At 40.1% G+C, this 24,532-nt stretch overlaps 1 protein-coding gene across 2 annotated transcripts in view; it reads right to left on the bottom strand.

The window, feature by feature from the left end:
* sha (shavenoid) overlaps window positions 1-24,532 on the bottom strand; it is a 170,122-nt gene that overhangs the window by 117,902 nt on the left and 27,688 nt on the right. Inside the window, exon 1 of one of the 2 annotated variants that reach the window (XM_022078873.2) lies at window positions 930-1,028. The exons of the other annotated variant lie outside the window; for it this stretch is intronic. The gene's annotated coding sequence lies outside the window, so the exon portion shown is untranslated. Of the gene's footprint in view, window positions 1-929; window positions 1,029-24,532 lie in introns of those variants that run through there. 2 annotated transcript variants of the gene reach the window in all.

Here is a 24,532-nt window from a genome sequence, read left to right as displayed (position 1 = left end):
CTTCCTGCTTGTGTATCACGCAAAGGAGAAGGAAGATGTCACAGTCGTCGAAGGAGAACCAGACCGTTACTCTCAAGGTCGGCGGCACTTGGAATCTATCGCCACCAAGACCACAGCAGGCAGGATATTTAACGTCGTAAAAGTAAAGCGATTGGATACGGGGGACAACAACAGACAGAGCTTTACCTGGTTCGTTGCAGTGCGCAAGTCAAAGACGATTGATTATCGCCCTGATGATGGAGGCAGGAAACACGTTTGAATTACCAGTAAACTTCTACCGGTCTATACGACGCATCATCACAGAATACATTGAACTTGATACTAGCAGCCGGAAAAACCCGAAATCTCACCATTTCAGAAATTCGATCTATTAAATGTCCCATTTTGACCAAGTGAAAAAGATATTTTTACGTCCCGCCTAGACTCAGTTCCCTTCAAAATTATCGATGTCTTTTCCTCGACCTCAGAGTCCTGTTTCATCCAAACGTAAAAACTCGTTTCCAAAAAACGCCCTACAAATACATTCACCCTGAAGATGTCAACTAGAATGTTAGCCGAAACACTGAATAGCATTCAGAATTCAGTGTTTTGACTAATCCCCGAAAGCCAAAGTTCTGCATGAAAAAAATGACTTATCATCTTCATTATCATTATAATCATCACTATCATCGTCTCTGTAGTGCTGAGAGCAGAGATGCATAACGGTATTCATACCCCGAAATTTTAAAAACCAATTCTGTATCATCCTACACACGTTATTTTAAACGTAATGTCAAATCTACCACTTTCCAATTCAGTTCATTTCACCTTAAATCAAACAATGTTTTAATTGAAATCAAACGATCGATATCTAGCATCCAACTACTACGCAAAAGCACTGAAAGCTGTTGTCTATAAGCGCGGCTTCTATGTTCCTACAGAATACTTACACAACATCGCTAGACTCTCGCGTAAACACTGGCCACTACACTTTATTTACGACGTCTGATTGTCGGACACAAACACGAACAAGCGACTACCTTGTTCGCAGTGATGCCAACGTTGTAACGTGATTTGCAAACTTATGAACACGATGTATCACGATTAACAACAACTAATCGCTGTCCTAAAAACACCAATTCACTTTAAACAACACAACTCTACACTTAATTAGCTGTAGTAATAGTCGAGGCAGTAGTTTTTGGCCGGTGGAATTTTCAAGTGGAAGGCTAGGAGCGAGTCTCGGACTGAACGCCCAAACAAAAGAAATAAGCTGACCGTGCCACACAGACTAGGCCCGTCCGCCAGCTCCGCTAGCTTCTCCACCGGCTAAAAACTACTGAGCTGACTATACTATACTATTTTGATGTAATAAACATATGACGTATGCACACATTTTTCGGAAACTTCATTTTACTGCTGACAAACGGGAGGCTAGAACTTAGTCTTTACACGGTCGCTATGTGTTACAGTGACACCAAACACATCCTGACTTAATTCCAGGTACATGTAATACTTAAGCTTTACCTATAAAATATCAGAAACGTGGGAATTTGACTCAACTGTCTAATTTCACCAAATAATTCACAAAGTATTAGCGTTGTTTGCCATTGAGCGATACGGCCATTGGCCACAGGAATTGTTTATTAATAACAGACAGATTGGCAGGCGTGGCAAAGCGTTGTGACGGTGTAATCTTGGTTGATGATATCCGTGGCTCCAGCAAACAATTGATTTAACGTCTTGTTATGCGGTTCAGCGCTTTGTGGAAGCAGCGATCAGCGCTCGGCGGGGGTTTCAGTAACTGAAGCGTGAAGCATTTCGAACGGTTAGGGCGATTCTTGTAAAGAAAATTTCACTACGTCCCACAGATAATAAAGAGATTAAACCCAGAGCTCCGTTAACTAGGATATCGGTGGAGGGGGGTTCACAAAATATTTTCGAAATAAAACGAAACACACAGAAATAAAATTTACCGTGTGATAAGTTAATACCTGAGCCATGTTTACACAGTTTAATATTTCGAAAAGAACTTACAGGAAATAATTTCATAAACTAATTGGGGTGTCTGAGAACAAAACAGACTTTTGAGAAAAACATCTGAACTTACGAGAGATGAATCGTAAAATATTAATTACGTAATAACATTTATCATAAGCACTCAGAGTTTTTATGATTTCCACTTGAAAATAAGAACAATTCATTGATTGAAGAGGATTGTCTTAAGGGATTTTGCGCCTTGCAACGTCGTATAAACAAAACGACGTTTCAGAAGTGCTTAATGCATTAATTATCAGGGCTTCCATATCAGCCTGATAATGGAGAGAATAAGTACCTCTAAAACGTCCTTAAATTTTTACGAGACTACAGAACATTTATATTCACACACACCACCGTTGAAATCTCACTATTCAGTAACTATTTTCTGTATAATATAATCAGATTAAGACTAAATGAGGGTAAGTTACTTTTAGCCTATCTGTAATAAATTTCTTGAAATTTTTTTGGTGTTTTTAAGTTGAAACCCTGTGCTGCTCCAATTGGCATATGGGTTAATATTTAGGCAAGTCTCTTCTATAGGCAGATCTTCTATTGTCAATTGAAATAAACCGTAATGAAAGAATGATTTTGGACTTCAAAGTCGTCAAATGCATTATTAACATTTGAAATGGCTTCTAATTAATGAGTAGTGGGAAACCGTTCAGACTGTTCTGTGGCCCTGCAGTTAAAATACGAAACGTTTCTGTGTTGTCAGAAGGAGATGAACAATTCTTACGTATTTTAGACAGAAAACCGAACCTAAGAGACCACTTGATATGACCAAGACAAAACGGTGGATAATATTAAAGTCGGTATCATTTACAAGAGATGTCAAGAGAGGTTAAAGATAAATTAGCCACGATTTTGGGATTAGTTGTTGTAGGAAACAAGAAATAAGAGAAAAACATTTACTCAAATTTAACAAAATGCAGAAAAAGAATCAGCTTGGAAAGTTGTCCAATAAAATTTCGAAAAATGTTTAAAATATTTGGAAAGAGATTTAGTAGGATCACAGACAATTTACTTTAAACTCTTTAATAAACTTAATACAGATGTCAGGGATAACCTTAAAAACAGCGCGATCTTTTAAGGAGCATGAAACATAATAAACAGACAATGGATAAGAAACCTAAGAATGTTAAATTATAAATGATATAGAAATCGAAATATATCAACTATGGAACCAATAAAATAAGAAATATATAAGATAGTGTAGTTGCGTCATATTGTGATTTATTAAATTAAAATTAAATTATTTGGTTATTCCGTCAAATCACAATGTATTTAAATAAGGTAATTAAAATAATTAAAATATCATTCTTTGTTCCATATCGAATAATCGATTTACAATTGGAACAGTTTACAACATGTTTCGGTTTTATTAAACCATCATCAGGTGTAAAATTATATTAAATTTAAAACTCAATTACAATTTTTTACAATTTTTCGTAGTGTAGTTTTTAGAGGTTGTGTCCACATATTTTCATATAATGGATCAAACAATAAAGTTGATGATACACTACGAAAAATTGTAAAAAATTGTAATTGAATTTTAAATTTAATATAATTTTACACCTGATGATGGTTTAATAAAACCGAAACATGTTGTAAACTGTTCCAATTTTAAATCGATTAATCTATATGGAACACAGAATGATATTTTAATTATTTTAATTATCTTATTTAAATACATTGTGATTTGACGGAATAACCAAATAATTTAATTTTAACAAAATATATACTTCTTCGAGGTAAGATAAATCGGAAAAATCCGGACATCGAAGTAACACACAGCAAGTTTCTGAAACATGGTGGAAATAGATTAAGATGAAGGACTCCAAAAATCAGAAAAACCAGCCATCCCACAGGAATGGAAACCTGGAACAAATATTGCGCATATCAAATCTAAAATTTCGTGACGATGGTGAGTTATTTGAATAAACATTTCCTTGGATATTTTCTATCGTCTAGTAAAATAATAAAATAGAAATCGACGTTTCGGAGATGCGGCTCTTTCTCCGTCTTCAGGTATTAGGGATTAGCTCTATCTATTGGGCCCAACAGAGTAGGTACCTGAAGACGGAGCTAGAGCCCTATCTCCGAAACGTCGTTTTCTATTTAATTATTTTACTATACGATGGAAAATATCTAAGGAAACCTTTATTCAAATATTGCGCATATATACATTAAAATCAGACGGATTTTTCGTGTTGGTGAAGCGAGCAATACGGAAATCACTGACGTAGAAGCTGATGGTAAGCTTTCGCCTAAAGAACAAACATGTCAGTGTAGAAGTGGGTAATGACCGAGCAACGATTACGTTTAATACGCTGAAATTTACGACGCACTTAGCTACTTTTTTTTCCCTTACCATTCCTCAGAACCTACTTAATAGCATTAATGTGCTATTCATTACTCGCACAAATCTAGTGTGGAATATCCATCATCTTTTTGCGCGACTGAAGTCCTATTAACGTCTGTAGACGTTCTGTACTCTTGCTTTGAACCGAACGTGTGGACTTCCATCAGCGGAGAACACGCATTCGAGTGGAGTGAAGATTTTTCGTGCTTTTCATTCAGTGCGACAACATTTCAGGAACAAATGACTTCGGTTATCAACACCGAAGTTTACCCTGAAGATAATGAGTATAATGACACTTATTAGTTGATTTTCTGGATACTTTCTGCTGGTTCAAAGACGTCCGTTCTCTTCTGTCAACAGGCTACATCTAGAGTTAACTCGATTCTTTTACAGAACGCGATGTTATAGTCGCCTAAAAACCTCCCATGTACGAGACATGGACTTATCCATCGTATTATAAAGCTGACCTGGTTAAGGTCTGAGGCTTCCGAAACGGTGCAATGTTATAATTTTACATATACACCTGAATATATGGATAGATAATATTAAAATGGATCTTACAGAAACAATATAAAGGTGTGGACCAAATTAATCTGGAACTGAATTGGGGTTAGTGGCAATGAACTTTTGGTTTCATAAAAGGCGATAACATTGACTAGCTGTGCGACAATTAGCTTTACAAGAAGAACTCTGCATCTATAACTAAGTCCACTGAGTACAGTCATCCTTAACAAGCTAGTAGTCGCTCAGCTAGGAAGCAAAGATGTCCTGCTAAACGCCATTGAGACGCTTGGAGGGAGAGGATTTACAACTCCTGTTCATTTTCGACCTCGACACTAGATGGGGTGAGTGGTTAGCATCACGCCGAACCGCCCTTTACCCCAGGCACCCAACAGACAGGGGGGTTGGTGGGCCCCTGGGCAGGTATGGACACAGAGGCTAGAGGAAAAATCCTTTGCCCTCGTCGGGGATCGAACACAAGTCGACCAGGTCGTAGCCAGTCATTATACTAACTGAGCAATTGGCTCATAATTATTTGCACAACCTGAAAGTAACTGACTGCTTGTGTATGGAAGTTGGCTACGTCGAGATTCGACATGCTTACTTTTACAAGAAATTCGCAAAACATTTTAATTTTAAAGGCGTGCAAACCAAAATGGATAAGATGGTAAAGTTGCGTCATATTGTGATATAATAAATATATATTTTTTAAATCTTGTCCGTCTAATCACAATAAATTCTTATTAAATATTAAAATATTACAATAATTAACATTTAAAATATTTAAAATATATCAAATGATGTTCTTTATCGAAATATTCGATTTACATTAAATCATCATTTTTTTTATCTGATAAAAATGTACGCTAAAATAATATATAGAAATTGTATTTAAGTTATTATTGACTTGAATCTTTATATAATTATATACACCTGAAGATAGTTCTTTTAGGAACTGAAACATGTCGTGAAACATGAAAAATGATGGTCTAATGTAAATCGAATATTTCGATAAAAGAACATAATTTAATATTTAAATATTTTAAATGTTAATTATTGTAATATTTTAATATTTAATAAGAATTTATTGTGATTAGACGGACAAGATTTAAAAAAAATATATATTCAAAATGGATAAGTTTCCAGACCAACGAATATTTACAATTCGTTATATTTATTTATGGATATATTGGCAATCCTCAAATGTATGAAAGGCAATAATGAATCACTCTGCCAGACGTACAAACATACATACGAACATACAAGCACACGCTGTGAGAAGTTGGGTCAGATTCGACGCGGTGATGTGACACTGGGATGCATTTCCATTCCTGTACAAACATGTTAAAACTTTAGTGTGTACAGAGATCATAACAGCGAATCAAGAAGGCGGTTGAAGGCTTCAAAAACTCACATTTCTCGGCTAAGTAACGGTTTCTTTGAATTTCTTCCCAGAAGCTGAACAGAATAACAATCAGCTTATCATCATCAGAATCCCGATCGTTATAACATCCGTAGTTACCCTGGTACGTACATTATACAGACGACAATAGTCCACTTCTTAACGATATAAGAAGGATAGTGGTCAGGTCGTTGAGGAAACAGAGAGCGCGTATCGCTAAATGTTTTACACTTGCCCTACTGGTCGCTCATGAGTGAGATGTAACGCAATGCAAACAGAGATCTCCCTTACAGCTGTTTCCTGACTAGACAAACGACTCCTTTGAATTACAGCGGTTAGAACGCTGGCCTTGTAATCCTGGGGTCTCGGGTTCGATTCCCGGCGGTGCCCGAATTTATAACTTGTGTTGGGCAAGGCCGTGGTCTAGGCAACACGGAGTTTTCCTCCGTGGCGTCCCAACAATTACTCCATTCACACACAGAAGAAGGCAATGGCAAACCACTTCTGGATCATCTGCCAAGAACGTATATGAACAGGTCCCAGTCCGAGAAAAGGATGGAAGGATCCTGTTCATATGGACCTGTCGTCACACAGAACACTAAATAAAATAAGATGAGGTGGTCTAGCGGTTAGAACGCTGGCCTTGTAATCCTGGGGGTCTCGGGTTCGATTCCCGGCGGTGCCCGAATTTATAACTTGTGTTGGGCAAGGCCGTGGTCTAGGCAACACGGAGTTTTCCTCCGTGGCATCCCAACAATTACTCCATTCACACACAGAAGAAGGCAATGGCAAACCACTTCTGGATCATCTGCCAAGAACGTATATGAACAGGTCCCAGTCCGAGAAAAGGATGGAAGGATCCTGTTCATATGGACCTGTCGTCAGACAGAACACTAAATAAAAAAATAATAACTACCTTATAGTCCTGTAGCTCTCTGGCCATCATAAAAATTGCGAGATTTTCTTCAGTCTCCTGTTGTCATATTACGATCTGACGTTTTCACGGCGGTGAATCCAAAGATGGCTGTCTTCTGGGTTGTAACGCCGTGTACTCTGGTAGAAGTTGACCAAAGCTTTAGAGGTCCTTGCTGCCTCCATCATCAGGGCTGTATGTACTCATTGTCCTGATGATTTAAGTAGCAACCCATAAGACAGCCATCTTTTATCCCTGTCATGTCCAAATACAACCCCTAAATACCCTGTTCTAAAACACCCGAAGTCTTCCATTAGGGTCACAGATCGAACTGACGGCTGTAAAGTTGTTATGTTAGTATTAACAGAAAGTAGTAGTATTATGCTTTTTAAGTGTTGCTATAAGGACATGAAACATCTTAAACTTGAAGAAGTAGCCTACACGCATTCGCGAACACGACCTCCTGCTTGTAGCAGAGACGAACGTCTCTAGAATCTAAACACCACTTTGCATCGGAGACATCTAGTGGAAGGGGCAACTATATTCAATTACCATCTAATAACATACACGTTCGTGAAAAGTATCTTAAAATTCTCATACAAATCTGTGTACATATTGACTTTCTGTTTAGTGTCTGAGTTTAAGAGCAGCTACATTATTCATTATTTATTTAAAGGCGTTATCAGTCACTCAGACTTCGTATTGTCTAATGAGATGATGATTAATGAATACATAATTGAAGGGAGCGGTCGTCATTTAATTCCCACAAAATTCGTCTGGAGTTACTGAGGAAAATTACGAGAAATCTGTCAGGACATCCGGTCTCCCGGATTAGATTAGAAAGAATGTCCTCCGGAACACGGAGGTGTGTTAACGACTCTCTCCGGCGGAGATCTGGAGACATTATCCTATCGAGACTTCTAGAAGATCTCTGGAACCAACCAGGCTTCCTAGCAATTGATTCCCCCCCCCCCTGTTTCTGTGTGTATTCGCTGGCGATTTCTAAATTTAATTCGTTAAGTGTGGAATACAGATGCAATTTTCTACGATGAAATGAGAAGAGTTTAAAATCGGACGTGCCCCATTTTCCCACCATTTGGCGGCACAGATAAGAACCGTGACAATCCTCAAACAAGAATGAGCTTACGGAATGCTAACTATTGTACTTCGACATCTGATTATCCTCTTGGTACAGTGGACAGTCCCCAGGGGGAAACCAGAAGAAGTCTTACGATGAACATTCATTTACATTTAGAACTCATCTCCGTGTTAAGGAATAAAGCCTTGAGTTTAATTTACCTTACATTTTCATGGTATGTGGATTAAGGTCATGGCCAATGTTATCTTTAATACTGTCTCCAAGACAAAGACTGATTTCTTAAAAGCCGATAGTCACTCTTGCGGAAAAGAAATTCTACTCAGACACGCTGACAACTTGAAATCAAATCTAGATCATTTAATGTTCCGTTCCGCAAACCCTTGTCGTCTAAATGGGTTAATTCGACCTCGACAAGCAAACACTGATGCACACCGTTCTTAACGTTTCTTTGATTAAGATTTGATGCGGTGTCCGAACGAATCCCATTCATTACACGCTGAGCTGATGAAGACCGACACATCGCCAATGTCTGCGAACGTACCCAAGCAGAGATATAATCAAATAACGGGAGCAGGTCCTAAAGAATTAGCGAAATCTCGAGGACGTTGCCCGTGCAGTGTTTGCGAACGTCAGTCTACTGAGATGAGTTACTTTCCAAAGTACTACTTTGTGGCCGTGAGGGCTATAATTACACACGGAGTTAACGAATTTGTAACCAATTTTCCTTCAATTTGTTTGCAACTTCTCGTTTCCTGGTCTCTTCATTAGCTGCTACCAGAATAACCCAGATACAAATTAGTAACGCCAACTTTGCAGTTTTCCTTTGAGCGTGGTCGGTAAGATGAGTAGTTAGGACAAGGCGACCGAGATTTGATTCGAGTCCAATGCAGGGAGTTTTCTCCTCACCAGAACCAACCTCCTCGTCAGGGAGGTCAGGGCAATTTCCATTTAAGGAAAGCGATCGAATGAGAGGATGATAGTAAATAATGAATTGGAAAGGATGTGGAAGGAAGCTGTAGTGGCCTGGAGGGACTGAATAAAACCATGAAAAACAACAATCAGTATAGCCGGCCTTCGGGCCTAGATTTGAACCTGTGACCTCCGGAATACGAAGCAGGAGTACTAACCACTCGCATGGAGTTATTCCTTAACTTTCCCCCTACGTCTTCACAGCGTGGGGCTGAAGCCAATGGACAACTCTGCCTTCAGTTTCGTGGGTCTCGTTTCGCTAGTTTGAGAAATGCAAGATTTAAACAGGACCTTCATTGAAAACCCTTTATAGATTTTAATTTTGTAATTAATTTAGAAGTAGTTCGATTTCCGTCTACCTTAATTGCATATTCAGAGAAACGTATACGTCAAAATTGCAGATTGATGAATCTTGAAGACGAATTGGCTAACACGGATGTCTGTAATACAGAATGCACTATATAGTACATTCATTTTACGTGCAGTTTTTCGCCAAGTTTTCACAGAGCACGGGAACGAAAATCTCATCTGTCGCGAAGCAGACACATCCCTGAATTCATAAAGGACGACACTAGACCTCATCTATAACCAAATGAATTCTCTCCAAATCCTAGCACGGCTTTAAATACGACACAGACAGCTAAAGAGTTTAGGCAGTCAACATCCTCCGAATTCTAATTTACGTCTTCATCCTCAACGCAATTCTTATTCGAAAGACCTGGGGTCTTCATCGCGTTATGAATATTAATGTAGGAGAAAGTGTGTTCATCTTCTGAAATGTTACAACGTAATTATAAAAATACGCGTCTCAACATCATAATTCAGATTTCTTGAGGTCGTCTTTTAGTATTTAAACTCTGACACATTTTCGAAAACAATCTTGTTAGATATCGCAAATGTTGATGGATGGATTTACAGTTGTGCTACTAATGCCGATATGTGAAACTCCTGCTTCGTATGCGGGAGGTCCTGGGTTCAAATCTGGGATCGTAGACTGGCTATCCTGACTGGGGTTTTTCCTAATTATGCACTTCAACAGGCAAATCAGACTGAGGTATAAACTTGATCTCCTGTTATAACACCGTGTAGATAATTCTTATTAAAGGATGGCATGTGATTCTCTTCATGTGTGCTAAGTATTATACAATTCCGAACAAAAAAGATACAAATTAACAACATTTTACCTTAATTCAGAAAGAAAGCTCGTTTTGGATTTAATGACAGAAAAAGACATTTCGTACAGTAAAATCCACATCCATCTTAAATTTATGTTTAATTTATACTGATGATGGAGGCAGGAAGGACCTGTGAAAAGTCAGTAGACTTCTACCAGACTACACGGCGTAACAACCTCGAATGTTACATATTTTCCTGCTTTTGTCAGTGGAAGACAAACGAAACATGCCACTAGATGTGGGTGACGAACGATTTTACAACATTAAACAGTCTACATAAATTGTATTAAGCCGACAAAACAACGAAATTGCCAATGTAAAGTCCGATAAGTGCACAAGTTCATCGAGAAAATTACCGAACAAAGCGATAGGAACCTGACGTCCGGGGTCCTTTCCCGGGGGTGGTAAAACGCGGCCGGGGCTTGAAGATGACCACTCACCCCATAAGAATGAGTAGCAGCTATACATACGAGGTGCGATCAAAAAGTTTCTAGACTGCGCCTATAAAAACCCGTACACTTATCTCAGGTATTAAATTCATCCATCACCCTCGAAGTAGTTCCCCTGGGAGTGAACACAACGATCCCAGCGCCGCTGCCAAGCCTGGAAGCATCCCTGGAAATCTTTCTTTGTCAGCCTGTCAAGCACCATCTGCGATTCTGCCTGAATCTCTTCTATCGTCTCAAATCTCCTTCCCTTTAGCTGAATTTTCATCTTTGGGAAGAGGAAGAAGTCACACGGAGCTTAGAAAGGAAGTTGGGGTCGGTTCTTGCAAGATCTTTGAGCTCCTGACAAACGAGAAGTCAAGTCGATTCTGCTTCTGGTCCTCAGACAGGATGCGTCGCATGTGGAGTTCTTCCTTTAGAATCAGCTGACAGGTCCCATAGCCTATCCCAACAATGTCGCACAAGTCGTTGATGGTACGACGTCGATCTTCGTAACATTTTCGGGCGTTGTGCTCGAAGATGGTCGTCCAGAACGCTCGTCATCATCGACAGAGGTTCGGCCATTTTTAAAACGTGAATGCCACACAAAAGTTTGTGCACGACCCATTGCGGACTCCCCAAATGCTTGCTTTAGCATTTCACAGGTTTCCATAGCCGTTTTGGCGAGTCTTTGGCAAAATTTGATGCACACGCCATTCCGAAATCGCAGGAGGGTCGGTGTAATGCACTACCAAAACGCCCGTAACTAAGAAACAAATGCTAATTCGATGATGCCGGCTGGCACACTGATTCACTATGAATGTAGGCCGCACCCCCTAGCGGCAGAAGCTCGTACTACATCCGGTTCGCCCTCTATTGACACAGTCTTGAAACTTTCCGATATTGTTTCAGATCAACAATTTTAGCACAAAGGTCGACAATTACTCGGGCATTGTTCCATTACCATTGGAAAAGAAGATAAGAAATACGTCGACCATTGAAGAAATGAAGGGGCCAGTTCGATTAATCCAGCGATCGAAACGGGCGAAGACCCCCAACCGCTGTAGATGAAGATGAACTTTGAAAAAGAGAGGTCTCAAGATGGATTCATGTGAAACACCAGGTAACTCATAAGAGAGAAGGACTTTCCTAACACGTGAATGAAGAATTAGATGGTTGATAAGCGATTTTGAAACAACTTAACATAAAGTAAAAATAACCTAAAAATTACTGACCTTATTGAATAAAAAGAAACTTTGTCAAAGGCTTAGATAAGATCGAAACATACAGAGTCAAACTGCCCCTGTAAACAAACACGCAGTAACACATAATTTAGGTAACAAATTGTAGATTAGAATTATAGAGTTCAGTGATAATCTCAGGCGGGATCTATGGGAGATAGGAGTTGAAGGAGACTGGATTTTGTTGGCCCAGGACAGGGCTTTGGTTAATTCGGTGATGAACCTTTGTGTTCCGTAAGCCATCTGGTTGGTTGGGTCCACTATTTGGGAAGCCTGAGGGGAAGAGCTAGACGTAGATGGGAGGATAATCTCAGATGAGAGATGAAGGAGACTGGATTTTGTTGGTCCGGTGGAGGGCTTTGGTTAATTCGGTGATGAACCTTCGGGTTCCGTAAGCCATCTGGTTGGTTGGGTCCACTATTTGGGAAGCCTGAGGGGAAGAGACCTCTGGGGAGACCTAGACGTAGATGGGAGAATAATCTCAGGCGGGATCTATGGGAGATAGGAGTTGAAGGAGACTGGATTTTGTTGGTCCGGTAGAGGGCTTTGGTTAATTCGGTGATGAACCTTCGGGTTCCGTAAGCCATCTAGTTGGTTAGTTAGTGTTAGTTTTCAAGTGAACTGAAAGTGATCATATATAATACTTTAACAAATATTGAATAAATTTATTTCAAATCTAAACGACTTCATAATTAGTCAAAGAGACGATGTTGCCTTCTTAAACACAGGCACAACGGACACCTGTTTCCACAACGAGAGAAAATAAAATCCCAGTTAATAAACCGAGATTAAACAATAATCACATAACAATAATTACGTATAATGCCGAGCCTTATAGGGAATGCTTCTGTTTTTCATACGTGTTCATCTCTTCTTGTTAACTTCACCAACTAATATGGTCTATAACATTCCAATCAGAGGGCAAGATGGTTCAATTTTAACTTGACAATTCTCTCCCGCAGCTTTCAATTACTGTTTGACGTGTTAATGGATGGCTGTATTATACCATGCGACATCGTAACACCGGTGAACAGTAAAAGAGATAAAAAATATATAAGCACACTCAGCGTTTGATATTGAGGTCAGCAGAATCCAGCCTCGCTAAGCCAATCAGCAAGTCCTTCAGTCGAACTTAGCGTGAGTCTGCTATCTGCACACACCAGGTATCAATTCGCCCGCTCTGACATCTACGAGGTGCGATCGGAAAGTTTCAAGACTGCGCGTATTAAAAACCCGTACACTTATCTCAGGTATTAAATTCATCCATCACCCTCGAAGTAGTTCCCCTGGGAGTGAACACAACGATCCCAGCGCCGCTGCCAAGCCTGGAAGCATCCCTGGAAATCTTTCTTTGTCAGCCTGTCAAGCACCATCTGCGATTCTGCCTGAATATCTTCTATCGTCTCAAATCTCCTTCCCTTTAGCTGAATTTTCATCTTTGGGAAGAGGAAGAAGTCACACGGCGAATAAGGAGGGTGCGGGATGACGGCCATGGTGTTTGAGGCCAAAAACTGCCGAACTTTGAGGGCGGTGTGCGCTGGCGTGTTATCATGATGCGTCGCATGTGGAGTTACGTATACGCTGCTGTCATAAAGTTAATACATAATGGGGAGTTCATCTCGCTAGCCTCAAACTCCGGTAGCTTTATCTCTGGGGTAAACCATTGCCATCACCCAATGGACAAGAAGGACTTTTGCTGGCAATGCCAAGATGTGGACTTCGTGATCTTCCAGCCTGTAGTCGGCCATTATAAAGACATATTTTGACATTTACGAATATGGGTTAGTGACCTGATTTCAATTGACACAGGCGGGCTCTTGTGGACACGGTAACAAACCATCTTCAAATACGAGTGACTTTCCTGATGGCCGGAGAGGTTGCTACCTTCTATATAACAACTCAGTTTCGTAGAATTTAAATTTTATTTAAATATTTCCTATATTTCATGTCGAATTATACAGACTTTACGCAGTAAATTAATTGTGAACGTCATTAACAACTGAAATATATTGATTAATGCATAGTTTGCTAATAGAGTTCTCAAGACATCAAACAGTATCGTAATGGCGACCAACAACACTCATTTTGTTATACACAGAACCAGTTTACAAGTTTAATAACGCAACGCGTTGGGGCTACCAGCTTTCTAATAGAATAGAGTACATTATCGTAGTTGCCTATCTCTGAAATGTGCAGCGTCCAACCGGTATTATCAAAACCAACCACGGGGCACAACCTTGAACCAGATTCATTTGTCTCTCGTCTCCGAAATCGTCGCAAACATCGATCCCAATTTGTCCTCTGCATTCTCGTTCTTTGAAGTGGCTTTTCTACAAGACCACCCCCACCCATTCTAAAACTTATGGTTTCTCCACCAAGGTCAGTCCGTTGTGACCTAGATTTTACTATCGTGACGCCACTAGGTGTCACAGGGACGCGCGTGAAGTAGATTAGAAATATAAACGAAATTTCAATCCGAAACTCTAAAAAAATGACGACTTTTGAGTATTACATCGTAACAACAAAATGTTTACTACAGAAACAGGACTAGAGTTTGTGAACTGGGTTCAACTTACGCACCATACGACGTGCGATCGGAAAGTTTCAAGACTGTGTCAATAGAGGGCGAACCGGATGTAGTACGAGCTTCTGCCGCTAGGGGGTGCGGCCTACATTCATAGTGAATCAGTGTGCCAGCCGGCATCATCGAATTAGCATTTGTTTCTTAGTTACGGGCGTTTTGGTAGTGCATTACACCGACCCTCCTGCGATTTCGGAATGGCGTGTGCATCAAATTTTGCCAAAGACTCGCCAAAACGGCTACGGAAACCTATGAAATGCTAAAGCAAGCATTTGGGGAGTCCGCAATGGGTCGTGCACAAACTTTTGTGTGGCATTCACGTTTTAAAAATGGCCGAACCTCTGTCGATGATGACGAGCGTTCTGGACGACCATCTTCGAGCACAACGCCCGAAAATGTTACGAAGATCGACGTCGTACCATCAACGACTTGTGCGACATTGTTGGGATAGGCTATGGGACCTGTCAGCTGATTCTAAAGAAAGAACTCCACATGCGACGCATCCTGACTGAGGACCAGAAGCAGAATCGACTTGACTTCTCGTTTGTCAGGAGCTCAAAGATCTTGCAAGAACCGACCCCAACTTCCTTTCTAAGCTCCGTGTGACTTCTTCCTCTTCCCAAAGATGAAAATTCAGCTAAAGGGAAGGAGATTTGAGACGATAGAAGAGATTCAGGCAGAATCGCAGATGGTGCTTGACAGGCTGACAAAGAAAGATTTCCAGGGATGCTTCCAGGCTTTGGCAGCGGCGCTGGGATCGTTGTGTTCACTCCCAGGGGAACTACTTCGAGGGTGATGGATGAATTTAATACCTGAGATAAGTGTACGGGTTTTTATACGCGCACTCTGGAAACTTTCCGATCGCACCTCGTATAATCCAGTTACAGGCTCGTGTGAAATAAACCCCCTAATTTCTCGATCACCTCAATAACTGAAATGCTCATACACGACACAGCCTCAATGCGCGAACAAATGACTGCGCAACCAGTTGCGCTGTGTGCGGTGGTGGTAGCCGGCTGTACTAACAGACGTGTTTGCGCATGCGTGTTTTTGTCCAATGTTGATAGTCGTTGAAATAACAAATACGATACCATCAACGAGTGGTAAAAAGCTTTCGGTCGGAATTTCTAGATCTTTAGAGAAGTTTATCTGTTCTTTAACGTGTAACAAGTGAGCAGTACAAACACAGAAGTCTGAAAGGCACGGAAATAATTAAGCAAGACGCATCAGTAACTGGAAATCACTTCAGATACTCTGAAAAGTAACGAACTGAGTGCTTCTGCGCATCGTTACAGCGCATTCAAAGGTCCCTGCTTAATACGAATCGACAACTTCCTTGAGATTTCTCAAAAGGTTGCCGAATAAAATTTAAACATTACAACAGTAATAAAAATATTTATACTTTGTGCTGTTTTCTTGTTTTAATGATCTACCTTGATAATTACACGTCCAAACTGAAAATATTACAGTCCAACAAGAGACGCGGTCAGGTCAGCAGATACCAATTTACTCTTTTAATGAGAGTCTTCGGTGAAGAATTTCATAGATGAAATAACACGATCTCGCGTGAGGCATTCGACATTCCCGTTTGCTGTAAACGCGGTTTGGTGAGCCAACATTCCACCTATCGTAAACTCATTATGTTCAAGATTGCGGGTAAAACATTGAAGTTCGACTCGGAGAAAAGAAAAGTAGTGAAGATTCTACCTGTATGAAATACTTGGTGACTAACAAGTTTCTTGTGTCCATTTCTCTCGCAAAACTTTTTCTTTCAGTTCAAACCTCCTCAAATTTCAGTCGCCACTGGACGCCAAAATACCTAATAACTTTCATGACAACTTCTAGAATTTTCCACACATTTTATAGAACTTTATTTCTAGTTTTTGGTGTTGGTACTTAAATTTGTAGGAAATTTGTGTAGGCCTAGTTATATGAATCTACACATGACGGTCTTACGTTGGGGGTTATTTATATATCAAACTTTATGAGGATGAAAACCGAAATCCAAAATATTCGTATCACATACAAAAAATAAATTTCTTCGAAGCAATTTGCGATTTTTGGGACATGAAGGAAATTGTAAGTTGTACCACTCGGACATTAAATCGTGTTGCTTTTATACCATCAACAAGATATTAAATTATATTATTCTTTCTCTTTTAACAGTTCCTTTTTCCCAGGTAGTTTTCCTGTTCAACCAATGGGGTTCACCCCAACCAGACTTCAAATTTCTGGTTGATTCAATTTCTTTATGTGATATTCCAAGCACTGCCGTTTTTGTAGAAAACTTATTACTATTATAATAACGTGCAAATATTTACCACAAATCGTTGATATTTTAAGAAAATTTGAGTGCTTTTCCAGGAAAACTACATAATGACGAGCTTAAAAATCTGTACTCCTCCCCCAGTATTGTCAGGGTGATTAAGTCGAGAAGAATGAGATGGCCTGGGCATGTAGCGCGCATGGATGGGACAAGAGGTGTGCACCGGGTACTGGTTGGGAAACCTGAAGAGAAGAGACCGCTGGGGAGACCTAGACGTAGATGGGAGGATAATCTCAGGCGGAATCTATGGGAGATCGGAGTTGAAGGAGACTGGATTTTGTTGGACCGGTGGAGGGCTTTGGTTAATTCGGTGATGAACCTTTGTGTTCGCTAAGCCATCTGGTTGGTTGGGTCCACTATTTGGGAAGCCTGAGGGGAAGAGACTGCTGGGGAGACCTAGACGTAGATGGGAGGATAATCTCAGGCGGGATCTATGGGAGATAGGAGTTGAAGGAGACTGGATTTTGTTGGCCCAGGACAGGGACCGGTGGAGGGCTTTGGTTAATTCGGTAATGAACCTTCGGGTTCCGTAAGCCATCTAGTTAGTACCTTTATGCATTATACCAACATTTAAGAATGCAACGTCGCTTAAAAACGTTCTCTAAGCGAATCTGATACTGAGATGCCAAAATATTGACATATGCATTACGAAAAATTACTTTACACCTCCGAAGGTTCAACGCTGCTAATACCGGAATGAGACGCTGTCCGGTTGTCCCTCGCGAGCACTACACGCCAGGCTGGTGTTAATAAATAGTATTTATCGAAGCCGTGTCTTTATCATAACTCATTGTCGTACAGAGACGTCTAACGGTGGAACGATATAAAACAATAAACAGAAATTACTATTAATAATTTATTCCTTTCGCTCAACGTGTAATCATGAACACGTATCGTAAATTATAAGCTACGAAGATGTACTACAAAAATTTCAATGCCGTAGAAGTCCCTGCTTCACAAACTGGAGAGATGTGTGGGACCTGAGTGCAACAGGTCTCTGTAATTCCCCTAGGGCCCGCGTCAATTCGATAATAATCGCAAATGATTGACGTACGTATCGCAATCACAGACTCAGCCATTGTTTACCGCTAACGGGTTCCCGTTGTATTTATATTTCATTTCGTTTTATTTTGTGAATCGTTCACACCTGCACATTTTGAAACGTCATGCAAATGTTTGCCAACAGTTGACGGTATGCATTTGAGTACTGGGTGGACAGTTCTTAAACCTTAACCTTTTACGACATTAATCATTCGCCTATAAATTGGTAAAAATTAAACTCGCGTCTTTATAATAATGTTCCCCTGTGTCTTTGATACGAACAGAAACGCGGGTTCGCTTTTAACATTAACAGAATTCTGACCCAAAGACAATCTTCAGAAACAATGCACGTGATATGTTGCCTTTTCACTAGGTTATTTAATGACGATAAGATGAGGTGGTCTAGCGGACAGAATGCTGGCCTTGTAATCCTGGGGGTCTCGGGTTCGATTCCCGGCCGTGTCCGAATTTATAACTTGTGTTGGGCAAGGCCGTGGTCTAGGCAACACGGAGTTTTCCTCCGTGGCATCCCAACAATTACTCCATTCCCACACAGAAGAAGGCAATGGCAAACCACTTCTGGATCATCTGCCAAGAACGTATATGAACAGGTCCCAGTCCGAGAAAAGGATGGAACGATCCTGTTCATATGGACCTGTCGTCATACAGAACACTAAATAATAATAAGATGAGGTGGTCTAGCGGTTAGAACGCTGGCCTTGTAATCCTGGGGTCTCGGGTTCGATTCCCGGTTATAACTTGTGTTGGGCAAGGCCGTGGTCTAGGCAACACGGAGTTTTCCTCCGTGGCATCCCAACAATTACTCCATTCACACACAGAAGAAGGCAATGGCAAACCACTTCTGTATCATCTGCCAAGAACGTATATGAACAGGTCCCAGTCCGAGAAAAGGATGGAAGGATCCTGTTCATATGGACCTGTCGTCAGACAGAACACTAAATAAATAATAAGTTTTATGACGCTGCACTAAATGCGAAAGATTTTAGCGTCGGATTTGATAATTTCCCGGTGGCGAGTATGAAGATGGCTGTCGTCTGGTATACGTTTAACGTTTCTCTCGAAAAGCTGCCAGAACACGGCATTGCATTCAAAAACGTAGCAATTCTGGGTAAGTAGCCATATTCGGTTAGCGTCAAAATCACTTTTAGAACCCTCGTCGAGACGGGAATCCGAATATTCTGTACTTTTAATTTTCTCCACAACATTTCCATGCTGAAATACGCAGAATATGTCAGCGTTTATTCTTTACCGCTAAGGTAACCTACAACTTCATTTCGCAGGACGCTGCAAATGGTCACTTAAAATGTTCTTTTTGCTGAATACGTCATACGCATAAAATGTAACCACTTTTTCTAGAACACCCTGTACGTTACATTGAAAAAGTATGTGTTTCAAATCGATATATTTCGCTCGCATCATCGTAAGTTTGAAACATTTTTAAGGACTTCTTAGGAAGCTAGGAGGACCGAAAATGTTGAGGCTACAACCACCAACGAAAACGTTCCCGTAATATAAAACAAAAAGGACTTCATAGCAGAATTTTCGCCACCCAATTCTCTGTGTTTCTCGAATAGGGGATCGCGACCCCTCATGAATAATGCTTCAGTACTTCGCTTTAAAATGATCGACGACATGAAATAAACTGAATAAATTTTTTTGATATTATCCATCGTCTAGTAAATATAAAACGTAAAAACGACGTTTCGGAGATGGGACTCTATCTTCGTCTTCAGGTTCCTACAAAGTTGGGCCCACTAGATAGAGCTAATCCCTATCTCCGTCGAATAAAAATTTCTTTGGATATTATCCATCGTCTAGTAAATATAAAACGTAAAACGACGTTTCGGAGATGGGACTCTATCTCCGTCTTCAGGTTCCTACACAATTGGGCCCACTAGATAGAGCTAATCCCTATCTCCGTCGAATAAAAATTTCCTTGGATATTATCCATCGTCTAGTAAATATAAAACGTAAAACGACGTTTCGGAGATGAGACTCTATCTTCGTCTTCAGGTTCCTACACAATTGGGCCCACTAGATAGAGCTAATCCCTATCTCCGTCGAATAAAAATTTTCTTGGATATTATCCATCGTCTAGTAAATATAAAACGTAAAACGACGTTTCGGAGATGGGACTCTATCTCCGTCTTCAGGTTCCTACACAGTTGGGCCCACTAGATAGAGCTAATCCCTATCTCCGTCGAATAAAAATTTCCTTGGATATTATCCATCGTCTAGTAAATATAAAACGTAAAACGACGTTTCGGAGATGGGACTCTATCTCCGTCTTCAGGTTCCTACACAGTTGGGCCCACTAGATAGAGCTAATCCCTATCTCCGTCGAATAAAAATTTTCTTGGATATTATCCATCGTCTAGTAAATATAAAACGTAAAACGACGTTTCGGAGATGGGACTCTATCTCCGTCTTCAGGTTCCTACACAGTTGGGCCCACTAGATAGAGCTAATCCCTATCTCCGTCGAATAAAAATTTCCTTGGATATTATCCATCGTCTAGTAAATATAAAACGTAAAACGACGTTTCGGAGATGGGACTCTATCTCCGTCTTCAGGTTCCTACACAGTTGGGCCCACTAGATAGAGCTAATCCCTATCTCCGTCGAATAAAAATTTTCTTGGATATTATCCATCGTCTAGTAAATATAAAACGTAAAACGACGTTTCGGAGATGGGACTATCTCCGTCTTCAGGTTCCTACACAATTGGGCCCACTAGATAGAGCTAATCCCTATCTCCGTCGAATAAAAATTTCCTTGGATATTATCCATCGTCTAGTAAATATAAAACGTAAAACGACGTTTCGGAGATGGGACTCTATCTCCGTCTTCAGGTTCCTACACAGTTGGGCCCACTAGATAGAGCTAATCCCTATCTCCGTCGAATAAAAATTTTCTTGGATATTATCCATCGTCTAGTAAATATAAAACGTAAAACGACGTTTCGGAGATGGGACTATCTCCGTCTTCAGGTTCCTACAAAGTTGGGCCCACTAGATAGAGCTAATCCCTATCTCCGTCGAATAAAAATTTCCTTGGATATTATCCATCGTCTAGTAAATATAAAACGTAAAACGACGTTTCGGAGATGGGACTCTATCTCCGTCTTCAGGTTCCTACACAGTTGGGCCCACTAGATAGAGCTAATCCCTATCTCCGTCGAATAAAAATTTTCTTGGATATTATCCATCGTCTAGTAAATATAAAACGTAAAACGACGTTTCGGAGATGGGACTATCTCCGTCTTCAGGTTCCTACAAAGTTGGGCCCACTAGATAGAGCTAATCCCTATCTCCGTCGAATAAAAATTTCCTTGGATATTATCCATCGTCTAGTAAATATAAAACGTAAAACGACGTTTCGGAGATGAGACTCTATCTCCGTCTTCAGGTTCCTACACAATTGGGCCCACTAGATAGAGCTAATCCCTATCTCCGTCGAATAAAAATTTCCTTGGATATTATTCATCGTCTAGTAAATATAAAACGTAAAAACGACGTTTCGGAGATAGGACTCTATCTCCGTCTTCAGGTTCCTACACAGTTAGGCCCACTAGATAGAGCTAATCCCTATCTCCGTCGAATAAAAATTTCCTTGGATATTATCCATCGCCTAGTAAATATAAAACGTAAAACGACGTTTCGGAGATGGGACTCTATCTCCGTCTTCAGGTTCCTACAAAGTTGGGCCCACTAGATAGAGCTAATCCCTATCTCCGTCGAATAAAAATTTCCTTGGATATTATCCATCGCCTAGTAAATATAAAACGTAAAACGACGTTTCGGAGATGGGACTCTATCTCCGTCTTCAGGTTCCTACACAGTTGGGCCCACTAGATAGAGCTAATCCCTATCTCCGTCGAATAAAAATTTTCTTGGATATTATCCATCGTCTAGTAAATATAAAACGTAAAACGACGTTTCGGAGATGGGACTATCTCCGTCTTCAGGTTCCTACAAAGTTGGGCCCACTAGATAGAGCTAATCCCTATCTCCGTCGAATAAAAATTTCCTTGGATATTATCCATCGTCTAGTAAATATAAAACGTAAAACGACGTTTCGGAGATGAGACTCTATCTCCGTCTTCAGGTTCCTACACAATTGGGCCCACTAGATAGAGCTAATCCCTATCTCCGTCGAATAAAAATTTCCTTGGATATTATCCATCGTCTAGTAAATATAAAACGTAAAAACGACGTTTCGGAGATAGGACTCTATCTCCGTCTTCAGGTTCCTACACAGTTAGGCCCACTAGATAGAGCTAATCCCTATCTCCGTCGAATAAAAATTTCCTTGGATATTATCCATCGCCTAGTAAATATAAAACGTAAAACGACGTTTCGGAGATGGGACTCTATCTCCGTCTTCAGGTTCCTACAAAGTTGGGCCCACTAGATAGAGCTAATCCCTATCTCCGTCGAATAAAAATTTGCTTGGATATTATCCATCGTCTAGTAAATATAAAACGTAAAACGACGTTTCGGAGATGGGACTCTATCTCCGTCTTCAGGTTCCTACACAATTGGGCCCACTAGATAGAGCTAATCCCTATCTCCCTAGGAACCTGAAGACGGAGATAGAGTACCATCTCCGAAACGTCGTTTTTACGTTTTATACTTACTAGACGATGGATAATATCCAAAAAAAAATTTTATTCAATTGACTCTTCACCATCGTCAAGAAGTTTTAGATTTGATATGAAATAAACTGCATAATGCCTTCGTCAGAGCATGAATACATTCAAGGGAAGCCTTAAACCAGGGCTTTCTTCTTTATAGTCTGAAAATGAAGCAGAACCATCGAGATCTACGTTCGTAAAAAAATAAAATAAATTGAGGTAGGAGCAGACTGTAAAATTTGCTAATTTCATTTGTGATATTTTACTGATCTATAAATCTGATAACCACCCGGATTTTTAAACATCGTACGAATTTATCAATTGGTAATAAAGTCTTTCTGGAAAGGACTACTTTTTTGGTTATTACATGCATACTACATCCCATAACAAACTTCTCTTCCTGAAAAAAATAAGATAATCTAAAGATTAAAGCCAATCAATTACAGGCTCGTTTACTCAACATCACAGTTATCCTCTGCTCGACAGATTAAAAATTAGATTCTGTTTGATGATCTTTACCGTATATGGACAGTGGTTTGACGAACAGTTAATCGAGACAATGCCTCGTAAAGATTTTATTCAGTCTCTCCCGGCCAAGATCAGCCCATCCAAGATTATTTTAGGTTAATCATGTCATGTCATCTTTAGTAGACATTAAACGTCGTTAAATATTCTACCAACCAACCAATGATATGAACAACAAAAATGCATCTGAATTTGTAGAATCCTTTGAACTTTTGTTTCTAAGTTGCATGAACAAATAAATTGTTACAGATTCTAATTTCGGGTTCAGTCTTATAATTTCTTGCAGAAAATATGAACAGAGAACAGAAACGGAGACATTTACGAAGAGAGAATAAAAGATAGCAAGGAAAAGGAAGGAGGAATGTAAAAGAGAAGGGGAAATCAAACGAAACAAGAAATACAGAAAGAAATTTAGGAGAGGTAGAAGACTCAGATTTGATAAGTTTGAGACAATTGCTCAGAAATAGGCTATTATGTAAGAAAACATCAGTATATACGTTACATAAAAAGGGATTTTGAGCCTGTATCGCCCGGGGGGGGGGGGGGAGATCGGGCCTCGACATCTGGCACGGAGGACGAAAGAAAGACGAGAGCATAATATTAAAACGGATCTTTTAGGCACACGATATAAAGTTATGGATATTAGAAACTTTTCCAGGGCTTTTATTACGACGGCGATGAGCTTTCTGGTAGCACAAATTTCAGAAATTTTGTAAAAAAAAAAAGTGAAACTATTAATATTTCAAGTAAGACACAACCCACTGGGGGATTTCGATAGAACGGAAATTGAACTGTCCGTAAGATGTGTCAACTGAAGTAAAATTTTTGAAGTGACGTACATCGAGGAACGAGGTCAGTGTCCTTGCCGCGTACAGAAGGCCTCCCTGTCCACTTCACTTTTATCATGCAATGCCCCGGCGATTTAAACAAGATGGCTGCGTCCACAGTTTCTTTTATGAAGCCGTTACGTGTTACTCGGATGTTATTAATTCGAGTTTGCACGGTTCAGCTCATTTTTCCTCCTTTGCGTCTATTTACTAAGAAAACGCCATCCTGGAACGAGATATCCGAAACATCTCTTCTTCAGTTTACTCACACCGGACGTCACAGTGAGTGGTCTCTACTTTTCCGTGACACTTTAGAATCAGGAATCAAACTCTCGACCCACAGGCAGGTAAAACTGACCGAGGTGGTACTTCCTATCCCCAAAAATCGGTTTAACGATGCTACAGACTATTTGACAGACAGCCTACAGGTTCAAATATTTAATCGTCTACGCGATTTAAGTGATTGATAA

The sequence above is a fragment of the Zootermopsis nevadensis genome, unplaced genomic scaffold (assembly GCF_977971745.1).
Source record: "Zootermopsis nevadensis isolate Lab colony 2312 unplaced genomic scaffold, Znev_1.0 Znev_ptg000016l, whole genome shotgun sequence".
NCBI classification, from domain to species: domain Eukaryota; kingdom Metazoa; phylum Arthropoda; class Insecta; order Blattodea; family Termopsidae; genus Zootermopsis; species Zootermopsis nevadensis.
This window is presented reverse-complemented; position numbering and strand designations above follow the sequence as displayed.